The sequence below is a fragment of the Acipenser ruthenus genome, chromosome 6 (genome assembly GCF_902713425.1).
Source record: "Acipenser ruthenus chromosome 6, fAciRut3.2 maternal haplotype, whole genome shotgun sequence".
Classification (NCBI taxonomy): Eukaryota; Metazoa; Chordata; class Actinopteri; order Acipenseriformes; family Acipenseridae; genus Acipenser; species Acipenser ruthenus.
In genome coordinates, this window is record NC_081194.1 from 66,131,495 (window position 1) to 66,139,605 (window position 8,111).

The following is an 8,111-nucleotide window of genomic DNA, read 5'->3' on the forward strand; positions in this document are numbered from 1 at the left end:
TACACAAACATTCTAATCATTAATTAAAAAAAACAGATAGATATTTTAAAGTGTTTTTCAGCAGGATTAATTCCACAGATAATGTCCAATAAACAGGGCATTGTTTGTTGAAGTGGTTTGCTAAACATATAGCAAAGCATATTCAACCTCATGTAAGACAGTTTTTGCATTAATGAAAAGTAAAAAATGATCTTAAGATAACCCTCGAAAAATAGACTAAATCATATGCTTAAATGTTTCTGTTCAATTCAAATGTCTCACAGAGGAACTACAAATACTCTCCTGCTTTACTGTACAGTGCGTGTTGTGATTTATAACTGCTGCATATTGCATTAAGTGGTAGAACTGAGTGGCTGTAAAAGTCATATTTGGTGGCTCATTAGTCATTAGTTTCTGTGGTAGTGCAGTTTGACAGCCATGTACTAAAATTGGTTTCCTGGTGGTTTCTTTGTAAGTAAGATGCTAACTGTTAAAACCGTCTGTGTGCTTTGCAAGTAACAAGTTATTGCACAGATGAAAGCATGGAAGGGGTCACTGTAAGCATGCAAAAAAAGTGAATCATAAGGTCTCTTGCTTGGATAGCTCCCTTACTAATGGTTGAAGTGGCCAGTGCTAATACTTGATACATCCCAACCGAAAAAGGTGTGATTGAACAAGCTGTGATTTCAGTTATAATTAACAGGTTATTGCTAAATGTACAGTACAATAAGTACTGCTTGGAGGGGTTTAATACTGTGTCACATGAAAATCCAGCTTTAGCCTCTGATAACTCAGGATGACATGCACAGTACTTGAAGCAGCCACAATCAACACTGACTAGTAATTCCTCTCATTATTAAAATGTTGAGTGTCAAATATTAGACTTAACAATATCAGAAATGTTCAAATGCTAAATAAGTTGGAATGGAAACAATGGTCAATGAACTTTGTTTGTTAATACCCTAACAGTTGAACCATTTCAAGTTCTTACTGTTCCGGTACATACTTCCTACCCCCATCCTCCAGTTAGATCCAAAGAAAACATGACTGTTCCTGTATGTCTTACATTCTGATTTAGAAGCTGTTAGGGATAGTTTTTTTCTAAAAACTAAATTTCCTTATATTACCTTATATTCAATTTTTTTTCCTCCACAGTTGAGGAAATGTATATTTATTTTGGTTTCTATGCGTCTCCATCTATATTAATCCATCCAGATATCTTTCCAGAAACAGGTCATTTTTAAAGGCCCAGGAGCAAAAGATGTCAGTTTTCCCCCTTAAATATTAATGCATACCGGAGAACACATAATAAGGAATACTTGCACTGCAATAGGACAAGTAGGTTTTCTGGCTAGAGTGATTCTTAACTCTTAACATTAGCTGTATTTAAGCAACATTATTAAGGTGGTGTTTTAATTAGGTGCTCTACTGTTGTGAGTGTGGTTAAATTGAATAGAGGTTGATTTGCAATTTGCTTGGTTTCCACACAGCTTTTTGTAGTTGTGTTATTCCATTGAAGTACATTGCAACTATTTTATTGCTTAAGTATTGTCTTTAGTGCAGTTTAGCAGCTGTTAACCAGTTCCCTTGCAAAGTGAGGGTGCGAGGAGGCTGTTGGAGAAAATCCGAACCTAGCAGTGCTCTGGAAGATGCCAACTACTAGACAGGTCTGTACCCTCCCCCCACCGCTCCTGCTCCCACTACTACTGTACCTATCTGTCTCACCTGTCCTGCTATGACTGTCTCTCACATCCCTGTTATTCTGTCCTCTAGCTCCCGTCCTCTGTCCTCTCTCCTCCACTGCTCCCCTAACCCCTCTAACCTCATCCCTCTGCCTCTCCCCCCCCCCCACGCTCTCCTCTCCCACACTCTCTCTGGTGCCCTCTGGAACTGTCACTCTTCTGCTAACAAAGCTGACTTCATCTCTACCTTTGCCTCCCACCTCTCTCGATTTCCTTGCTCTCACTGAAACCTGGCTCTCTCCTGATAACACTGTAACTCCTACTGCCCTGTCCTCTCTCTACATCCTGTCCCATACTCCCCGTCTCACTGGACGGGGATGTGGGACTGGTCTTTTCCTCTCTCCCTCCTTACTCTTTTCTGTCCCCACTGACCTCTCCTCACTCTCTGTTAACACCTTTGAATTTCACGCTGTCCAACTAAGCTCTCCCTGTCAACTCCTGTGATTGTACTGTACCGTCCCCCTGGACCTCTCGCTCACTTTCTCGATGAACTTGACTATTCATCTCTTCCCTCTCCTCTCTGTCTACCCCAACTGTCCTGTCAGGTGATTTCAATATCTATCTCTCCAACCACACCCAATCTGCTAGATTCCTTCTTCTCCTTCACTCCTTCAACTTCTCCCTCTCTCCATCCTCTCCTACCCACAAAAGCTGGCCATCAGCTGTCTGTCTGCTATCACCTCAAACTCAGCCTCTCTAAATCTGACCTCCTTTTCTTCCCCTCCTCATCGTCCACCCCCTCTGATCTCTCTATCTCCATTCCTCTGGAATCTATCACGCTCTCTCTCTCCTCCTCAGCCAAGAACCTCAGAGTAACCTTGGACCCCTGCCTCTCCTACTCTCAGCACATCTCCACTCTAGCATGCACCTGCTGTTTCTTCCTGAGCAAGATATGAAGAATCCGACCCTTCCTCACCAACTACTTCATGCAGCTCCTTGTCCAGGCCCTGATACTCTCCCACCTAGACCACTGCAACTCCCTCCTGGCCAGCCTCCTTGCGTCCGCCACCCATCTGCTTCAGCTCATCCAGAACTCTGCTGCTCGCCTGGTGATCACTCTGCCTCGCTTCTCCCACGCTACTCAACTGCTCCGCTCACTCCACTGGCACTCCACTCCATTGTACATTTGCTCTTATTAGGACTGAAGTCATTGTATTTTGTATCTTGATATGTGTTGTTTGTATGCAACTGTAAGTCACCCTGGGTAAGGGCGTCTGCTAATAAATAAATAAATAAATAAATAAATAAATAAATAAATAATGTAGTTACATGGTAATAACTGTTAATACGCTTGTATGGAAAGAGTGCGCAAAGCCATTTCAATGAAATTATACAGCAGGTACTGTTGGTAATTATCCAGTTCTATTCTACATTCATGCCATGTAATTATTTAAAGTTCTTTGGGTGTTATTTGATGGTGTGAAAAATTTGAATATTTTTTTGTTTTGTTTTGTTTTTGTTTAAGGTGTTGTTACTGTATGTAGAAAACGTAACATTTCCCTGTGGCCAACTATGAGTGTATCATGGTTCTTTGCCATACAGCAACATACATGCTTGCCTATTCTTTACTAAGCTTTTTACCACGATGCTGCAGTAAACATTTATAAGGGCACGATAGCTAGATATCACGCAACGTGATGTTCTCAATGCTTATAATTATATTGGTGAGAAATGAGAACTGAGAGCCAAGCCATTCAGGTTTCAGATCTCATTTCAGTCATTGGTATTTTCTGTGACCCTGGATGGATGAGTCACTATCCAGATTTGTAAAGATGGTTCTCACACCAACTATTTAGCAATTTGGGTTTGAAAAGTGTGGAAAATAAACCAAGAAACAAAACTCCTACTGTAAATGGAATAAAGAGAGAGGCCTGCTTGGTGGGTCTGTGTTGTTTATATATAACGCAGGTAGGAGCTGATTTTTAGTTGAACACATCTGCAATTGTTAGATTAGCTGTTGATGGTCCAAGAAATAAAGAAGAGTCTGTTCATAGAGCTGGAGAGATCCTCAGGGCTATGTCTTCAATTAGACTTTCAGCAAATAACTGATTAACTTCAGTCTAAACATTGGGCAGGACCTCTTATTCTTGTATGTTCCAAAGAGGCTCTGTTCCTTCGCTGATGTGGGAGAGACACGGGTTAATTTGTTAAAAAAAAGGGTGTTCTCATAATTAAGGAAAAAGGATATAATTTTAGTTTCTAGACCTAATGTACTGACCTTAATTTACATTTGTTTTCATATATGCTTCATGTTCTCATCTGCTTGTGGATTGGGGTTTCGTGCCTTATTGTTGGGTCAGTAGCTGCGTGCTACCGACACCAACATAATCTGTTTTAACTTAATCTTCAGGTCTGAACAATACCAGAGGCAGGCTGACTAATCTGATGAACAGGACCAACGCCACTTGTTAAGAGCGTTACTATTTTTTTTTTGGGGGGGGGGCATTTCGTCATTTGGGGATTCAAAATACTAGTGCTTTTCTTACTCATAGACGTTGCATCCTAAAATATATCGTAGAGTACAGCCATTCTGCAACAGGAAAGCCTTTTTTTTTACTGTACATGTTATGTATATAGAGGTTTTTTTTTCATACGGTTAATCATTTGAAAACTGTATTATTTCTCGCATGTCAGCTGGATCTGGGGTCTGGGGCGATCCAGCACAGATTAACCTCTGGAGAGACAATTGGTGTGGGGTAAAGCCCAGAGGCATGTGTTGAAATGTATTTGCTTACGATTGTAAGTCGCCCTGGATAAGGGCGTCTGCTAAGAAATAAATAATAAATAATAATAATATTCTTTTCCAACTATACCTGCAAATGACTGAGAACAAAGTCATTTTTCTGTTGTATTAGGCATTGCTTTCCATATAAAGTGAGAGGTATTGGGATATATAGCCTTAGACAAAAATGACACTATAACACTTATGACAATATTAGACACACCAGGATTTTGAAAACACATTGCTATATGCTTTCTGGCATTGGCAAAAGCTAAATTATGTTTTAAAAGCTTTGAATAGAATATATTAATTCCTCAGCCTTTTGTTTATGACACCTCTGCAGATGTTCAAAATAATTAGAAAAAAAAAAATATCAGCAATAAATTATGAAACCTTTCTTTTAATTATTAAACCTGCAAGATTTAGCAGTTATTAAAAAAAGCAGAAAAAGCAGATTGGACCAGAAAGTTGTGCATTTTCATTTTTGAATTCTCAGCAGAATCCTGAATTCTCAACAGAACTGTGGCTGAAATCAGTGGCTTTGAAAAGCTGATGTTTGGTCAGCTTGAGTCCGACATCATAGTTTCAGCTCAACGGATTAATGCACTAGCCTTTCATGTCTTGGGACCTGGGATTGGATCCTGCACAGGTCGCATTGTGGTTTCGAGTAGTCATTGATGGAAAGTGAGTAGACCCCAAACAATGGCAATGGCACCTTTGAGGACATGGTCTCAAAAAGAGTGATATGGAGACTGACCTACTCTCTCAGCCTCTATAAGGATGGTTCCTCCAGGGCAGGTCTAAGGCGTGCTTGCAAGGAAATGTGGGAAAGCACTGCCCGTGCTACCCCTGCTCTGCGTATAAATAAATTATTGCTGGTAACTTCAATGCTTATGCTATTTCTGGACTGAATGAAAATCCGGTTCAAAGATTTTGTTTAAAGACAAGCAAGTACACCTTCATATTGAAATGTATGCTTTAAATAAATACAAAATATTAATATTTGTTTAATCTTTGGATTAGAAATGGCTGTGGTTAAAGCAATGCTTCTACTGAAATAAAAACTTTGAAGTAAAGACTTAGTGATGATGGGTGCTGTGTGGTTATCATCTTGGAAAGAATGACACTATAGCACTGCACATGATGCACAACATTAGTTGGATTGTACATATGCTGGTATGTCCTCTGTGGCAGAGCTCCCGGGGCACTGGCACAAGCTAAATGATCTTTCCATTTTTACAGAGTAGATTAGTTTTTGGCTGAGGATCAAATTAGCTCTTTAACCTTTCCGAGTACCTTTTTAAGTACTCCCCATAGAGTGCATTGTTAGCTTATATCCTTAATGATAGGAAAGGTTTGCATACATCCAAAGCGCTGGTTAATGGTGGGGAGCGGGTGCCATTTCATCCTGGTTACAGTTCCTAGCTCAGCCACTGATTCACTCTCATGTCTGTGGCTTAGCTGGGAATTGTAAGCAGCGTGTCCTGGCTCCTGTTCAATAGTTCTTACAGCTGGGCCACCTTGACTTTGGGTGAGACGCTCCTTTGTGTGCCTCAGTAAAGACCCCACCACGAGCGCAAGGTTAATCCCAACAGGGCCATCCTGAGTTTAAGAAGAAAAAAGAGAAAAGAAATGTAAATAAAACTGATAACAATGAAACTGCCCCGGTATAACAATGCATGGAAGAAGTCAGGGGCTGTCAGCTTGATTCGAGCCTGCAGCACACGCGGGCTCTCATATTCCTTTGAGGTTGGACTTTTCAGACCACAGCTCTGCTCCCTGCCAACATGCTGTAAGTGTTTAGTGACTGCAGAGCTCCTGCCTGTGCTCTCTTCAGAGCTTCACACTTCATTTGTCCTGATCCCTCAGAGCAGCAGCACATATTTCACCAGGACTGGCTGCTGCACCATTGCAATAAATCAGAGCCTGGAGCCCGGCGAAAAAGCTCAGCCTGTCAGGGGCACCGAGGGTTCTATTTTCAGATCGGACTCCTCGGCAAATGAGGGTCTGTATTTTTCTAGCACAACCGTAAAGGGATTTTGAAGATTGTCCTTGGCCGGGTGCCAGAGACGGATGGTACAATACAGAATGCAGCCAGTTGTGAAAGACTTGAAAGGGACTTAAGTATGAAAAATTGCCATATCAAAGAGTTTTCAGTGAAATTCGAGATCTTGCTCATATTTCAGAAACTATTCTGGAAATGATACGTAAATCAATGTTACTAAAATAAATAGTGAAGGGTGAATGAAAATATACAGCCTTCTTGTTGGGTAGTGTATGAAAGCATGGCAGCTGCTTATTATAGATGCATTAAAGGGCTGGCTGGGGTCAGGTAAACAGTTTGGTTTGGACCAGGCCGTGTTCAGGTGCTGTCTGCATTGATGTAAATTTACACTGCCCACTCACTGCAATGTGTTTATTTATTCTTTACGGATGGAATCACGAAGAACTTGTTGATGAGAGTGTCAGGCTTTCCAAGTAAAGAGACAAAAATGTCTCTTTTTTGGTTTAAAAAAAAGTGGGGCTTACACTGACAGCTTCAATTGAAGGCTGAACTTCAACTATACATTTTATGAAATGGAACTTTTCCACTGACATTATCTGTTCAGAAAACTGGAGCACAGGAAAAGTAATGTGTAAATTGTGTGAGACATGACACCACGCTAATGGCTCAAGATACTGCCAGAAACACAAAACGTCTGATGAAGACGAAGGTAAAATCATAAAGACACTCACATTGACCGAATTAGATGAAAACAGGACCTCAATAAAGTTCAAGACTTTCACAGGAAAAGTGGGATCACAAAATTAGTTTCTTGCATTACAAACCACAGTCAGGCCACACAGATGCTCAAGGTCACTGATACCAGATGTCCATCTCTTTTTCCTGGTAGCAGCAAATAGACTTAAGTGAGAATACTTATAAATGAAGCAGTACTTCTTTTAATTCAAAAGACTTGCATTTTAACACAAAATGGAGGTGTACAGATTCTAGGGTTCCCCCTGGCTGGCTTGACACCTCTAAAATGGCAAATTGCAACATCTTTTACATTTTTTTGGTGTAAGATCAGCAAGTATATTTGCTCTGTGATGGTTTACATTAGAAGACACAGGTCCCACTTTAGGGAGTACTGCTTTATTTTGGTCCCTGTACAGTTCAGTAACACATTATTAAAAAAAAAAAAAAAAACAGTCAAAACATTGTTGAATTTCTTGAAAACAAATATTTATCTTTATTTTTTAAATTTCTTTCTTCTGTGGAGCATATCTGGGAAATCAATACTGAATCCCCACTAATTCTATTGGTTCTGAACAAAAACATATCAGATTGGGAATTTCTGAAGACAGGTTCAGATTCTATCTGTTATGTCTTGAAATAATGTAAAGCAGTCTGAGAGTGCCTGTTAGAGGCTCCGTGCTTGCTATTAGCAGAAAAATATTGCCAGCAGCACAAAATAACTCTATTGAGTGGTTTCCTGCTCTGGATGATCCAAACCAAACGTTGATCCAGAGCTGAACTTTTGGCTGTTTGCACTCCTCATTGATAGTACATAAAAAAGACCCATGCTGAAGCATGAGCCCCTAGGTTACAAGATGCACGTGGGAGCTGCCTGGACTATTACAATTGCTCAGTTGCTAAAGCACAATTTTGGATACTCCTAAAACAA